At 39.8% G+C, this 17244-nt stretch overlaps 1 protein-coding gene across 6 annotated transcripts in view; it reads right to left on the bottom strand.

The window, feature by feature from the left end:
* The window catches only part of LOC148340094 (plexin-A1-like), a 217404-nt gene that overhangs the window by 185708 nt on the left and 14452 nt on the right, over positions 1-17244 (bottom strand). For 4 of the 6 annotated variants that reach the window (XM_088289388.1, XM_088289393.1, XM_088289391.1 and 1 more), the window contains exon 2: positions 14415-14570. The exons of 1 other annotated variant lie outside the window; for it this stretch is intronic. The gene's annotated coding sequence lies outside the window, so the exon portion shown is untranslated. Of the gene's footprint in view, positions 1-14414; positions 14587-17244 lie in introns of those variants that run through there. One more of the 6 variants, XM_088289389.1, reaches the window with a different exon arrangement.

The raw sequence follows: 17244 nt of genomic DNA, 5'->3' as shown, positions 1-17244 counted from the left end.
TTCAGAATTGGCCTGAAATTACCCAAGGTCACTTTTGACATTGAGAGCACAACAGCTGCAGATCAGGCAAAGTCAGGAGCAAGTCCACCAAAAAACAAAAAAACACTTGTATGCATAAAACAAGAGCATGCTTAATTCATCATTTTTTTTAACCTTTGTTTAAATGTGTTTATGATTTTATGAAGTTGGTATTCAAGTGACAGAATGAAGACTACATCCTGCTCTGTATGAGTCCGACTTCCCTCCGATTATCATCGTAACAATTACGCTTCTCCCCAAAATGACTTTCTTCAGTCACCTGATTGGCTCAAATAGCCTTTTAGTTTGTGAGTTTCAGCAGCACCTGTTGCTTTGGCAAACACTTACAGCCGACATATACAAACTTTTTTTTTAAATAACTGATGCGGACAGGGTGCTGTATGTGCAGACATACAGTCTTAAGAATCCCTCATCCCTGATCCAAAAACCATCTAATTTTCTCTGGTTCTGTAAATGAAGGTTTTATGAAAAAAGGATTGCCCAAAACACCCCTTGGTAATGTGTCTGTTGAACAATTGTGACGGACACCAGACAGTAAAGATAAAGATAAAGATGTCCTTTATTAGTCCCACAATGGGGAAATTTGAAGTGTTACAGCAATGAGTCGCTGTGACATCATCCTTAGAATGCAACACTTCGGTTTTGTGCGATCCCACACAGCTGTGACAGTTTACCATGTAACACTGCGAAGAGTGGTTTTAATCACGGAGCAAAGAATTCGACCCCTCACCCTTGCCCATGACCCATTGCAGTCGTCGCTGCCTTATCTGATTGGTCCGTCTGGCGCAGTAATCATTTCCAGAACACTGAGAATGAATGGCGGGGTACAAATGGAGTCCAAAAAACAAGATTGTTTGAAAGTTCTGCAGGCTGTCTGTCTTGAAAATTCCGCTCACACAAACAACATGGAGTCACCATGTTGATGCTTGCTAAATGAATTCAGGCCCGACTAGTTGGCTGGAGAAATTGAAGCAGAAATTTAACACTAAAGGACCGAAGAAGAGTACAGAATCATTTTGAAAAAACAAAACACATGCATGAAAGAACATTTTTATAAATTGCAATACCCAACATTGCTACAATAGAGATTGGTGAAGAGTGAATGAGTGAGGATGAACATGTTGGCCAAGATAGCTTGTCTGCAGTTTGAGAGAGACAAGTGATACCCCCCTGATACCCAAAAGTGGGATTTTGTTTTTTTTTTAAAGTACTGAAGCGTACCAAGTTCCCATGCCGTATTGGGTACATGGCAGGAAATGTTAGTCAGTTGTGCTGTACTCACAAAATCAACTTTGGGCAGCTCAATTATGAAAAAAAATATTACCTAATCACGAATATTCAAACGATTATTTTTTTGGTACGTAACAAAAAAATAAATAAATAAAAAATGGAAACAATTTTCAGACTAATCAACTTGTTTTTGTTTTTTTTTTTATCTTCAAATAATCATAATAAGGTGTAAATGTATCATTTAAATTTGATTAATTGCACAGCCCTAGCTCAGCTTCATGACGTTTGGCAGCATTTCAAACTCAGTTGAAACTGTTTAAAAATGCAACATGTATTTTCAGAGGCTATTTTTAAACCCCAAAAAACCGTTCTTAACTTCTGTAAAATGGGTCACGACTTTGCAGCAATCAGAAGTTTCTGATCCCAGGGTGACAACAGCGGAGAAGCACTGATTTAGACACTTAGACACAAGGCTGTGTTAAAAAAAAAAAGAGAAAATGGAAAAAAAAGCAACTTCTTTGATTCGCAAGATGTTGAGGTGACTACTTACAGTGTTTTTGGCAGGAAGATGAGAATACAAATGTTCACTCTAAATGCAATACCCAAAGCTTGATAAAAACAAAGTACATTTGGTATATTTTTCTTTATACGTAGAACATAAAATATCAACGTCACAACATCTCAGATGATGTTTCATGCACAAAGTTACAGCCACCCCACCCAATAAATCACTTAAATGGCAAAATGAGTGGCACCTCATCACTTTTCCATGCCCGCATTGCCATCCTATCTCCACAGCCATTTCCTCAACTCGGCCACTTTCTCCAATGCAACGTTTCCTGTCACACTTGTGAGCATCAGCATGCAGACAGAATCCCATCAGTAAGCCCCTGCAACTGCCTGTTCGCCTGCCTCATGGTAGTTATAGGTCACTCACATACACAATTACATGCAGAGTTTGCATCCCCCTGGTTTAACGGTACACGTCAACACGCATGACAATGTGTTTGATGTATAGGTCATGGCAAATGTGCACCGTGCGCTATCCTACCATGCAGGTAAAGTATTAAAGTCAAAATGTGGCTAAAATCACGTCACGGCAACAAAAGATGTCATTTGCATTGCTGGAGTCGCAATTTTACGAGGATGAATGTATATCTGTTTTAAAATGACGACTGCTGAGCATGCTATACTCAAATTAGACATTAACAGAAGTCAGACAAAAATAATCGACACTCTCAATAACATCACATTGGGTGTCAAAATGTCTGCATATCGCCGAGAAAGAACGACATTACAGACTGAAATTGCTCTGGTTGGGGTCATTTAATCGCTTAACAGGAAGGGTTTACTTCAATAATTAATGACATTACCAGATTACTACATGGCAGGTCACTCACTGGTTTGGTTTTGAGCTGAATTATTGATCATGATGATTTTTGATTAATTAATTTGATTAATTTTGACAAATTCATTCTTGATAATGATTGATTTTTTTTCTTAACAAAATAAAACGAATTCTTTCTCTCTCTCTCTAATCTCGTTGCACACTTGAGTACAATGACAATAAAGGGATTTCTAATTCTAATTCTAATAATACTAAAACCATTCTCTTATGATTTTACTTTCCCCCTTTCTTTTCAATGTGTTAATATCAACACTTTTTTTTTTTATGTCACAACCAAAACAACTGTGGAGGACAATAAGTCATCAGTGACCGCCACACCTAAAACACTGAGTACAATAAAAGGCAGTACAATTTTATTTATATAACGCATTTCACAACAGCAATTAGTATTAATTAATGGCGTCTGCTACCCATAATGCATCACGACTACTGATTATGATTTAATGATTTAATACAGGTAAATAAATGCTGACTCGATAGAATTTTTAAACAATAACATTTTAGCATGAAATGATACACATGAATAATGAATTATTTTTTTACCTTTCTGAATCGCCTTTTACTGTGGGCAGAACAGTTATCACTGTACTAATATGTCCAACTCGAGAGGAATGTGTCAACTACTGGCCTTCTATAAATCTTAGGGCAGTTTGTTCTTTTTGGAGGTCCACACTAAGGAAATATCTTATTTCCCACTTACATTCACACCAGAACTGAAACCAGACGGCTCACATGGCAATAAAAAGTGACACTTTTTAAATCCTGAAATGAATGGAATTTTAGCTATTCCACAGCATATCCACACTACTGAAGAAAAGCACGATTTGAACTCCTGCAGGAGCCGCTCAAGTCCACGAGGAAAAATGAAATGCATTGAAATAATTCCCTTACCGCTATTTCACCAGAAGAAAGAATGTGCTTAAAAGCAAACCCGTGGCCCCGATGGCTCGACACATAAACACACGGACTCCAACACGTTACGAGTCACATCAACAATTTCACTAAGTTCAAAACACACATCGGAATGCTGCCCTGCGCACACACAAACATCCGCCATTTACAAAATAAACACAGAATGTTAAAAGCAGGATGAAATGTGTCCGTCAAATATTCAAAATTAGAAACTTGCTGGTTTGACGTAAAGAAATAGCCAAAGTAGTGAGAGATTGACAGTGTTGTTACCTTATCCAAATAGTGTCAGGTCAGATTCCATTTAAGAATGATCAGACAACAACCTATGGAAATTGATTGAAAACCGTAACCAAGGATACAGGGGTCAAATATATGCTATCAGAATTTTGCAAATTCTTGTATTTTTCTGACACTTGTTCTGAAAGCAAAAAAAAGAGACGATTATACACCAGACTTCACATGCACTTTTGTTATTAAGTCGTTAACTTATTATCCCACATAGACAATGAAGAATGTTTGCTAAATTAGACGGCAGTTTCACTATGCCTTTAGTGTTTGATTTTTATCATTTAATGTTAACAGTGGTTAACTTTGGTGTCATAGTTCACTCATCAGTCTTTGGAATCGGCAGCATAGCGTAGCTCCAGTTCCCACTCAGTGACGGTGAGAATGTGATTGTTTATCTGCTTCGAAATATGCCCCGTGACTTACGTGGCGACCACGCCAGGGTTTAGTCTGTCTTTTGCCCAAAGTCACATGGGACAAGATCCCGCTCCCGACGACTCTGAACCAGATAATCGGAAAAGAAAATGGATGGATTGCAAAGACACTAAAAACATTTTAAATATGTCTGGACTGTCAACAAAGGTGGCAAAAATTTTAGCAGTATACGGATTCTATTTTCCTTTTTTTTGTTATTAAAGATCTCTCATCCATTTTAAAAAATGTGTTCAGGCTGTTCTAAATGATTAGTTGGGCAATACTAATGGAACTTAAGTAATCAAACTTTATCGCATTCTTGCTTTTGATCTGTAAGAATAATCTGACATGGCAACCCTGACCCAAATCCCGTTAAGCCCAAACACTTAACATGTTTTACCAAGAAAAACAAGTTGAACCAAATCCCTCGTATTGAGTCCTTAGGCCAGGGGTGTCCAACCCTGGCGGAGGAGGACGACATCTAAAACACGCTGGAAGGGGCCCTCGAGGAGCGGGGTTGAACAACCCTCCATTACAGGCTTAAGAAAGAAGCAAAGCAAGAGCAAGAAAATGAAAAGAAACATTTAAAGCCTTATTTCTTGCAGTCTCTTGTAGTGAGTAAAGGACAAATGCAACTCAGAGAGCAAGACAGAGAATAAACCGACACCAGAGGAAAGCCTTTCCCAAATAGTAGCACTCAATTCCATAAGTGTGAAGAATGGAGGAAGAAAGACAAATAGGGACAGAACAAAAAAGGAAATCACAGAAAGCCCCATTAGGCAGACTTTATTGAATGCATTCGTCGCACTAAGCAAAAAAAAAAAAAAAAAAAGCTTTTGTCGCCACTTCCACAGAACTCAACACATTCACTCCAATTTCTGATCCATTTGCAAGCGCCATGTCCGTGTCGCCTCACAATGGTTCCCCATGCGTCACCGGCTTGTAAAGTTAGTGATACATGGGCCAATTTCAACGTCCAAGTCGCAATACTTTCAAGCCGAAAACCTCAAGGTGCATTGGATACGTTTCATCATTTTTCTGACCCGGCACTGTTCCACTTTGCTTCAGGGTGGGGGGGGGTGGAAGCATTTACTATCAACAGCACACCGCTTATGTGCTCCATCATCCATATCCTTCACTTTATCCTTGCTTTCAAATGGCATGTTGGGGAATTTGAAGGTGACAGAATTGCACACAATACCAATAGAGGAACAAGGAAAGGAACTTTGGGGATAGGGCCACATATACAGAAAAAAAAAACATAGACATATGTGTATATATGGAGCCGAGATTCGAACCCTGAACGTCAGAACTGTGAGGCAGCCATGCAACAGGCAACAAGTCATCCACAAGTGCTGCTCGGCCGTACATAGGTGGCTGCTCGTTATGAAGTGATCCAGTTAATTAATATCATCTGGGATGGCTCAGACTCGTTTTAGCTGACAGGTTGGGATGTAACGATTCACTCAAGTTCCGATTAGATTTTCGATTTTCCGTTCCAAATTTTCATTCAGTTATATTTATTCTTTTTCAAAATGAATAACATTTTTTTGAACTACAATATGTTTTAACATCTGCATTTTGTCCGAGCCATAAAGAGTAACTTTTTGTAACTAAAAAAATCTTGAAAATGAACGAACCATTTTGACTGTTCCACCACATTTTTGTCTTATCAATGTTTTGTTGCCAGAACTGAAGATGAAAAAAATGAAAAATAGATTTGACCGTTATCATCACAAATCCTTTTTTTCATTGAAATTTCCATATTGACTCTTATTTCTTTGCAAGAATATTGCAGAATTTAAGCAGTTTAAATCCATTTTTAATATATTTTCAATTAATAGTCATTCATGCCCTTTGCACCTCACTTTCAAATTGGACCGTAGGTACGTTTTTATTTATTGAAGTAGGCTGACAAAGATGGCCAGCTGCATTTGTGTGAAATGACAAAGTTTGTTTACAACAGAGACATGAGAGAGCGGCTATGATTAACATGGCGTTGCAAATCGATTCTTTTATTATTATTTCTTTTTTTTACATTGATGCGCATTTTAACCAGTTTAAGATGTTCCAGTGAATAAATCAGTTCCTGAGTCATCGCAATCTCTGACCATAGAACAAAAGTCCAAAAAATATGCAAGAAGCACCTAACCTGTGTAGTGAAGACAGCTGCTTCAGGGTCTATGAGAGCATACCTTCTCGTGTGTCCTTGTGCAATACACTGAACCCACACGCTCCACTTTTCATGAGCGATGAGAGGATGCAACCCACGGTTCGTTAATCCTGTTCCTCAAAGTCAGACACAACCTTATAGTCACCTCTCTCACTCTCTCTCACACACACGTTTGACTGAGCACTCAACAAAATGAGGTGAGCCTCAATTTGTGTGTGAGATGATCAGAGGGAGGGTCACTGTTCTCTCTGACTCAGCAGTTATGATACCTTCATTTATTTCATCCTCAACACTGAGCCAAGTGGGCCTGTGCCAGAAGGCTTTTCGCAGATGTTCAAAACACAACATGGACTGCAAAGTGAGCTTCTGTCGACTCGCAACATAAGGAACAGAACTCACGCTTGCTCTGTTCGTGCTGATCAAGGCTGTTTTGGGTAGAAATGGAATATTGCCCGGCCGCTGATGTTATGCTGTTTTTTTTTCCGTTGTTTTTTTTTCACCAACAGTGCATACTTGCAATGGGCACGTTCGTGGAGAAGAAGAAAGAAGAAGAATGAGACTAAGAAGAAGAAGGAGACAAATAAGACCATAATAAGGCAAGCAGATTTGAATAGTAAATTAGCCAGCTTATGACGTTTAAATAAACCTCCGTCATTAACATCTCTCCTGCGGTGGCGTCATGCACGGACAATTTATTTATTTAGTTTTTATTTTTTGGTCAAGGGCCGAAGATTTTAATGAATATGGCCGGAGTGTCGAGGCCGGAACTGTACAAAGACAGCAGCTGGATGGCGGGGGAACTGACCGGCAAATAAATAAAATAAATAAATAAAATAAAATAAATAAATATTATTGTTATTATATGATGTGCTTGATATATAAATGAGGATACTGAATCAGTGTAAAAAAAAGTAAATCTAGAAGAAGTCTACTTGCGTATTTGATTAGAAAAATGTAGAAAAAAATGTGTTTTTTATAAACATAGCAGAAATGCAATGATGATAATAAAGTAAATAAAAATGTAAAGAAAATTATGCTATTGCACACCAACAAGTGCCGGTGTGACCATTTTGGTGCTCGGGAAACAACTTAAAGTCAATGAAACTGCGATGCTAATGCTAAACAATTTTAGTATGTTAATATTGAAGAGGTTTAGTGCAGACTACATAAGAAGCTGGCTTTCCAATCATGAACGTTCATGTCAGCACTAGTTGACTTGATGTCATCACGCATGCACATCCAACGTTCCATCCCACATCACTTTCTTGCCCTCACATCCGAGAGCTCCCCATCACAACAACAACAGGAACAAGTACAGGTTCGTGTTGGACTAACTCAACAAAACTCACCGTCACCGTGCACCCAGCCACTCATCTTTGCCTCACTGCTTACGAATGCTTTTTCTCCCCTCTACAATCTCATTTCTCCCATTTTTCCTCATCTCTCGCCTCATTTGTTTTCCTCAAGGACGTTGCTCCTTTGACGAACTGACGCTTACTCCACTCACTTATTTCAACGTCTGTGCTTGATGGAAAAGAAGACAGAGAGAAGCACGCAATACGTGACATGCACAATTTCCACAAGTCATGCGTTTGTGAAATTAGATGCGTGTGTTACTGCTGAACATGATGCCAAAAATTCTTGAGTTGGAAGTGTGGACGGTGTTTAAAACATTCCGCCTCATTTTAGTTTGCATTCTAAAAGTCATGCGAAGGGAAATGCAGTGATGTCCCAATATTTTTTGTAAAAGTGAATATGCATTGATGCATCTTAAAAGAGTATTACTTTGTTCTATTCATACGAGGAAAAAACAAGCAGTGAAACAAAGACAAAGTATGTGTTGAAAATGGACACCTCGAGAGCCCCCCAAAAAAACGTTTACCGTATGACCTCAGCTACCGCAAATATCCCGGATCAGTTATCCTTTAAAAGAAGTAGCGTTCTTGCTCTGACAAGGCTAAATAAGCTCTAGTGACCTTATCTTGGATCGGATGTCATTAAACATTACAGAATTTCCTTCGGGATCAATAAAATCTCGACTTAACCTCAAGTTAATATGAGTCGGAATGCTGCCGAGACGGAGACAAGCAAAAGGAAAATTGGAACAATCGCAACATTATGGCTGCAACGAACAAGACTCATCACTCAGTCGAGTCCTACAAACTATTACCGCAATGATGAACATTCTGTTAATAAGTCCGTGTCACAAAAATCACAACAGCCACATGTCAACGCATTTATCTCAGTAAGGCTCGCAAGAAGTAAAACTGCGATAGCGGTTCTGATTTTTAAAGTTTAAATGAAGTTCAGGTTTTTGTGGAAAATAATTTTTAAGGCAAATGTATTCTTTTTGTAATTTGTGTTTCCTGTTCTTTTTTTTTAAATTACATTATTTATTTTGAAGGCAACATATTTGTTTTTGTTTTATTTGAGTTGAAAAGAAGACAATGCCTGAAAGTATTAAATGTTCAAATTAAGGAAATGAAATAAAATGATTTTCATTTAATAATCTGTCGTGTTACATTTTGACTTTGGAAAATATCATCAATATGCACGAGTGAGGTGCTTCTCATTGCATGACAAAAGAATTTAGGAGAACCACCGCTGGAAAGGCAGAATGGGATGTCAAGCATGTGCGTGTGCATGTGCATGTTACCTAGAACTGTAAAGGACTAATATTGCAGTGGTGCTCTAAACATAATGAAAACTTGTATTGGACACTGCAGTGGTCCGCAACCACCGGTCTGCGGCTCGGTTCTGGTCTACAGATCATTTGGTACAGAGCCACACAGATATATTGGAGAGGGGGGAATAAATAAAAGACTGCCCGAAGAGAGCTGGGATAGGCTCCTGCACCCTTGCAACCCGAGTGAGGAGAAGCCTTTCAGATAACGAATGGATGGATTTCCCATTGGGAAAGTACGTCATCACCGCTGCCGATTAATGAATTTCTGCTCGGGAATATGCATCAGCCCCCAACCCCGCTGTTGCCAGTCTGCGCAAAAATCTGTATTACCATGAAACGGTCCCTGGCGGGAAAAACGTTGGGGACCACTGGTATACTGTACTGGTGCCTAAGCAAGCATTTCCACACACATGCATCGACACAGGCACTGCACTGATTATTCTGCTGCCTCAACTGTTCAGACTGCACAGAGCAGAAGGCCTAAATTGGTCCTTTGGGACGACACAGCACAAACTGTATGCTCTGCAGATGAAAAAAAAAATGCTAAAATCATTTTAATCGCTGACTAAACAACAGCGAAATGATCCAAACACGCTCAAACGCAAGGACAGGAGACGCAGCACCCGGTTTATGCACCGTTCGTTCGACTACAGAGCAGGTGTTAACCTCCGAAGTTTCTCCTACAAGTTGACGGTTTCATCTCGGGAAGTGTTTGTAGTTTTTGAAGCGAGTAAACGGGTCCTGCATTCAGTTGTCACATCAGAGCACACCGTCGACTCTCACAAGTGGAACTATTTCAATCTGGCCCCTTGGTTTGATGTGCTTGACCTTTCAGCAAAATGATGGCGAGAACTTTAAAAAGCTTCTTCATGCTCTTTCTCTACTTGGTTTTAGCCTCACGCTTGCTTCCTGTTTATTTGACATTAAAGTAGAGATTTGTAGTTACCTGTCACCAACGGAAACAAAAAAAAGAATGAAAAAGAAATATGACAACAAAAAGAAAAACAAGTTTATGTTTCATGTAACATGACCTGATTAAAAAAATGAATAGATCTGCGTTCATGCGTGTTGGCGCCGACTTCACTGTTTCCGCCATTTTGTTTTACTTTCGCATGGTGACAAGACCTCACGTGACGTGCGAAGTCATAAATTAATGGGGGAAAAGACGTTATTAAAATGATCAAAATATGGTTTTATTAATCAATATTGGCCTATGAAACGGGAAATCAATTCAAATCGAAATATAGATTTTTTTTAAACCCGTTTTGAATTATTAAACGTTTTTATTAACAATTAATCATCATTTAGGAAAGACAGTGATCATGTTAGTGATTTCTCACAATAATTAGGTAACAGATAATTATCAATAAAAAAAACACTAATTTACACCTCTCAGCCAAAGTTTACGTTTTCAAATGATCGCTTCTACAACATTCCTCGGAATCCACACCTTCCCATCACGAGCGAGCTACTTCTAGAACAGTCTCGCTGGATACTCATATGATCCACGGGACTCTACCAGGTGACCACGTTGTTGACCCACACCATTGGATGGAAATGAACAACTGCACATGGTTGTCATCCACCATATACGGTATTTTAAACCAAATAAGATTCACAAAAGAAAGGATTTTTTTTTGTATTCTACTATATACAGTGGTACTGTGTACAATAATTGACAGACCAAACCATAACAATAATCGTTAGTTTAGTTAGTGTTCAATCGGGTTTTGTCGATTAAACATTGATATAATCTTACTTTTTCATAAAAACAGTAAAGAGTGTTCAGCGGTTCTCTGTGTTCTTACATCTCAGCTCACAAGTACAAGAGCGCAGCGAGCAAGCTGCCACCACGGCGGCCCAAACCATATTGAAACGTCAAATCTGAAAACATCCCCTGCCCATCTATGACATCCTGCGACGTATTGCAAAGAGGACACGCCAGAGCGGCAACATTGCAGGCACTTCAAGTAGGAAGCTGCTCTGCACACAGACCGCAGGGCGCGTGGTCGACTGTCAGCGGAGAGCGACCCCCCTCCCTCCTCGAACAGACACACCAAAGCTGAAGCAGTTGGCGCTTTGGTCATAACAAGGCAGGTTCCTGCGTGGCGAGGCGGTGAGGAGCCAAGATTGAAACGTGTGGTTGTTCAGTCGTTGTCAAGACAGTCAAGGAAAACTGTATGTTGACGGTTTTCCAAAATACACACATCACGCAAATGAACAATAATATCAGAAGGCAAAATCTCACTGCATCCATACCAAATTGAACTGCTCCAATGACACTGGCAGAGATGCAGACGTTGAATATAATGAGTGTTTTTTTTAGCCCCTTAAAATTAACTGGTCAACAATTGGTTTGTAACGGCAAGGCAAGTAAACGTTTGTTTTTTTTAATGTTTTTTTTTTGGTGCTGATTACGAATCCGCCCTTATTTTTTGCAAGCATGTCAGATTTATATCATCAAAATTCAAAATAAGAATATAACAATCACATGTAATATTCTATTTATTAATTTTTTGAATAAAAAGTTGCTTTGAGCAACAGGGGGAATCTTTTTCTGAAACAACATAGCGATAAATTACAATCCATGGATCAAAACGGGATTGCACAAGCTTTTATAGATAAACTCAAAAATGAAAATATCACAAAAACTTGATACGCTAAAAAAGCTATGACATTTTTTTTTTTAAATCAGCGTCAAAAATACATTTACACATAAAGGCATCTTTGATTAATATTTGCTGATAGTATGTGATGATTCAGTGTCTATTTCCCCACTGACACCAAACATGCCACACTGAAGCAATTCCAAAACTGTAGCCTATGCTGTAACTGATGTTATGTTTTTGAGTATTCAAAGAGGTAATAGTGTTCATCCAAACGTGTTTGATAAGAGCACCAAAGCTTGAACGTTTGTCACATGCTCTATTCACAAATGGTCATCTGTGACTTTTGAGGGTTAGGCTCCAAACACTTCCATTGGAGACCTGTAGGAGGCGTCAGACACATTACTTAATGTGAGTAAGTGGGGGGGGTTGTTTTGTTTTTCATGTGCAATGAATTACTAAAAATATAGAATTAAAGAATGCAGGGAATTCCAATTTCAAAAGTAATTAGCAAGAAACGGAAGTGCATTTTGCAATTCTAACAAAAGAACAGAAGATCTATAAACCTTTGTGTAAAATTTGGGAAAAATATTTTCTTTTTTGGTGAATCCTGCAAACAAAATTAAACTACTGAAAACACCGCCCACTCGATATAGGCAGCGCATAATAAAGTTGTTTTTTTTTCGAGTAAGCCAAATATGAAAAGGAACAATATATTTTTTTTAACTAATTACCATGCTGTGCATTGGAACAAAATCTTACAAAATTCTCACGAGAAATGGCTGTAAAAACGCATTAATTAGGCTTCCCCAAAGCACAGTACTTTGATTTTGTCATTTAGAGACCACAGACTGTGTCCTCAAAGCCCCCTTTTTGAACTAAAGACTGAACTGTGAAGACACCAACCACACAGACGACTAGAAAGGAGTGGGATCAAATTAATAATAAAGACTGCGGGACTAAATTAGGTAATTAGGTTACAGGCAGCCAGAAGCAGACGCAATGTCAGAGTCTGATCCTGACTCACTTCGAGCTCACTACTGCAAGTATAACAGCGGAGTATCAGCATCACCATGTCACCATGCAACACTTAACTTTGCATGTCAAAGTGATGTTCAGTGTACATTTGCAAGCGCTTGCACTCATACTCATACACTGAAGCCGCAGTCGGATATCACACATCTTCACAAGTTTACTCCGGAGAGACAAGATGACACAGAATGCCATGAGCTTCCGAAGCACGCACACCTACACAAATATTCAAACCTTTGGGCAAGCTTGGTACCTGCAAACTGATCAAACAACTTGACTCGCCTTCTCTTTCCAAGAAAAATAATTTTAAAAAAAGTGACAGTGTGACGGCCACATTTCTATTTAGTCCTTTCTCATGTGCACAACCTTTGCATCTGCGCAGCGGCCATAACATTAGGTACCCCAGCACTATCAGTGTCAAACTTCTTTTCATCACGAGTCATTTCTTGGTAACAATTTTCTTCCAGGTGCAATATAAAAGAGCACCAACAATTACAGTTGCGTATGGATGTTCGCTTCAAATTTGTTCCAGTCAGGAAACAAAAAGCCCACCTAGAAAAGGCACAGGGCACAGATTTAAATCATATTTCAAATGAAACAGCGGTGACATCCGCTATCCAGAAGCTAAGCTGTGATGTTTGTTTGCTGACATGAACTCTGAGTCAAAAACCATACTAGTCACTCCATCATATGACATAATAATAATTATGATGATAATAATAATAATAATAATAATGATTATCATTATAATCATTATTATTCTAATTATGATGATTATTATTATTATTATTATTTTCATGGTGAGTGACACATTTTAAAGTAAAGGTAAAATTGTGGCAAGCTTTCATGGACCATGTAAAATGATGTGCCAGGACAGATCTGGCCCACAGGCCTCAAGTTTGACACCTGTGAACTAAAGAACCCTATTAACCATATTTCCCAGTTAAAGTTGCTGCACTGCATCACACTCAGAATCAGAGGTGGAATATTTTGGCTATCTTGTGAGACAGTACCATATTAGAAACACCTCGGTTATTATAATAATCATTTACCTCCTCACAGTGTCAATCAAAAGTGAGCATTAAAATTTAAGTATACGTTTTTTTTTAATGCAGCGCTTGTATTGTATGACGAGACAGTGCAGGTGTACCTAATGCTGTGGCCAGTGGGTGGATGCGTGGAGAGATGAGACTTTGCAGTGCGGAGTCAAACCTTTGTGGAAAACGTTGGAGGACTGATACTTGAATTGTCACCTTCTTATATGGATAATACTGCAACGGTGTAAAATGGACCGCATAAAACGCGGACGTACGAGACGGAACCACGCAATCTTTGCATTGGTCTTGCAGCCAACTCCCGCCTTAAAAAGAACTTGAGCAGAACCACTCGCGTAAAAAAAAAAGGAGTGTCAATCGGCCCATTTGGAAAAGCGTTTGCGTCCTCGTGTGCGCACAAACAAACAGAATTTGATGCGTAGAAAGAAAAGAGGAATTATGGCTCATCCACACAGACCATTTGTATAAACCGGACATGAGTGAGAAAAGGTGCGGAGAATTCTGAATGACCATCGTGTACGCTTTAAATACATGGATGAAACAAGCGTGGGAGAATGAAAACTTTAGTACTTACGGGTCCGAACAGTCCTTAACTGTAATTTCTGCCTTAACCAAAACTCTTTAAAATGCGTCACGGGTGGCGACAGAGGTGCAGTCCTTTAAATTCCTGGCCGAGATGTCAGGCGGCAGCAGAATCAGCACAGGTCCGAAAGCTCAGCTCGGCGGCTTCCTGCGCACAGGAGAGCAGCAGCCAACATGAATGAGAGTGAGCTTGTTCGGCTCAGACATTCAATAATCCAGTGAGAGAGAAACGCGAGAGAGAATGTGAGAGCGAGCGAGACAGAGTGTGAAGGGCGCCCCCTGGCTGCACAATTGTGTAACAGTTCATGGTCAAACTCGCTTCTCCATATTGCCTCAAAGTGGCAGCATTGGACCCATTACAGTTAGTTAACCATCACTATAGTTTAGGCACACAGTATATTGCACATTAAACTGTATAATTTTAGAGTAATTCACCCATCCAGTTATTAACAATGTCCTTATTAGGATTGGAGTGGAGACTTTCACAGCTCAGTTTGGACTCTTAGAGAGGTCCACTCCAGACTGCTTGCCAGTCAGTGAATGGCAGGGCACTTAAAGGACAAACAGTCATTCACAGTTGGCATTCTTCAACTAGCGTGATGGGCATGTTGTGCTCTCCTTAGGTGTTCAAAGTCAGGGCGAGGTGACCAGATCTACCGCCCCCCCCCCACCCACCCCCACATCATTTTATGTGCCGCTCTAGAGCAAATACTACATTGAATTTACTTCAGGATTCTTGCTCAATAGATGTTCTTTTCAGGTTGCTTAAAATCTGGAGCAAAATTTTGACTATTGGGAGAATTTACACAGTACAAACATTTTTTTTTACCAAATTCTTTCTTCATATGAAGTTTCTTTGACTTCTGATTTCAAATTAAATATATATTCAATTAAAATATTACAATCAATTATACATAGATACATACGTACATTCATGTATTTGTTTTACTGTCATTACAACCTTTTGAGGGAAAACCAAACTATGACAAAAGTCAATTTGACACTCCCTGCTTTATAATATCACAAATGCAATCTTGTCCTCTCTTCACTGGCTCCAAATGCACTTCAGAGTTCACTTTAAGATACTTCTGTCCCTCTTCAAAGCTTTAGAATCTAAAGCTGGGGCGAGACCATCTAAAGTTTAGATGGTCTCGCCCCAGCGTACCTCTCCGAGCTCCTCCACTCCTACGCACCTGCCCGCTGCCTCAGGTTTGCGAACAAAATGCTGCAGGAGATGCCTAGGACAAAGCGCAGCCTCAGTGGGGAATCACGCCTTTTCTGTTGCCGGTTCTTCCCCATGGAATGAGCTCCTATTAAATATTAGCCAACGCCCCTCTCTGTCCATTTTTAAAACTCATTTGAAGACACATTTTTATTCTTCAGCTTTCGACTCAACATGAGACTGTCGCTGCTCTGCTGTTTTTCTGGTATCTATCGTTTATGTACTTTAATGTGTGTTCTAATTTCCCGTTAATTTATATTACACCATATGGAAAGTGTGTTGTCACAGCTCCAAATGTTCTTAAATGCGCTATATCAATAAAGTTGTATTGTACACAATCAGTGGCGTGCAAAGCCTAGGTCGAGCACTATGACGATGACCAAAAACAAAAAAGACTCTCCACGGAAGACTTTCTCCTCACATATCAATAGGCAAGGATGTGAGTGTGAATTGTTTTTTGTCATATTTGTGTGTGCTCAGTGACTGGGTGGAAACCAGTCAAGAGAGGATCGTGCATCAAAGCCGGGGCAGCCTCCAGCTCACCAACAACGTGAATGTGGACAAGCCTTATAGAAAATGGATGGATTGCCACCAACCATACACTTCGTATAAAAATGCTCTCCTTCATTCCTATTCCCACACACCCTCATGAGATCTCATACAAAAGATTGTGCCTCAAGTTATATGGAAAGAAATGAGGTCAAATATTTATTCAACATTATGTACATTTTTGTAGTTGTAGTTTGCAGTGGTGTACAACCGCACTGCAGCTGTTACGATTATTCTCAGAGGATGCTCACGCTAACGTAGCGCAATAAAAAGCAGGGTTGTGTGTTAACCTTTTTCAGCATGAAGCTGTGTACCAACTACTCACAACTGGATCCTAAAATGTATTAGTATCAATAATGATGATTGTCATCAAAGGCAGAAATTGTTGATTGGTGATTTTAACCGCAGACATCTGCTGAACACTGCCCAAGTTTTTACCACCATGTTGCCATACCAACGGTGAGGGAGAACACACCAACACATGCGGTGGATACAGAGACCTCCTGCACCCCCCACCTCAGCTACTCTGACCACATCTCAATGCCATTGCCCCCAGCCTCGAAAGCAATCAGGAAATGATCCAAGCTCACAGTCAGGAGTGTCTTGGTGCGGCCCAATGATGCTGCTTTTGTCTGCGCTTTAAAACTCTTTTCAGATCACAAACAAGCAAACCTTGAGGGAAGCGGCTACTCAGGAAGGGGAAGAGTACATGGAGGAAAACGGTTCATTCATCCTGGGCTTCAACTCAAAATGTGCCGATGATGTCTCCACCACCAAAACCATTCCTATCTACCCTGGATGAATGAAGAGGTGAAGGCGAGGGCTGCCACCTTCGGGGCTTACGAAGCATCAGCCCTCATCAGAAGCGAACCTGCTACAGGCAGGGCGAAATATTCGTATGCGCCGGAAAAGCAGGGCCACTTCACCTCCATCAACCCTTGGAGAACGTGATAAGGCATTTAGTGTATCACAAACTACGTCTGACTGACACCACTACCTGATGACATTCCGGAGATGTGAGGAGAACCCTGCGAAGGACTAATCCCGACCG

This window comes from Idiotropiscis lumnitzeri, chromosome 3, assembly GCF_059441095.1.
Source record: "Idiotropiscis lumnitzeri isolate Australia: NSW breed Sydney's pygmy pipehorse chromosome 3, RoL_Ilum_1.0, whole genome shotgun sequence".
In the NCBI taxonomy this organism is placed as follows: domain Eukaryota; kingdom Metazoa; phylum Chordata; class Actinopteri; order Syngnathiformes; family Syngnathidae; genus Idiotropiscis; species Idiotropiscis lumnitzeri.
This window is presented reverse-complemented; position numbering and strand designations above follow the sequence as displayed.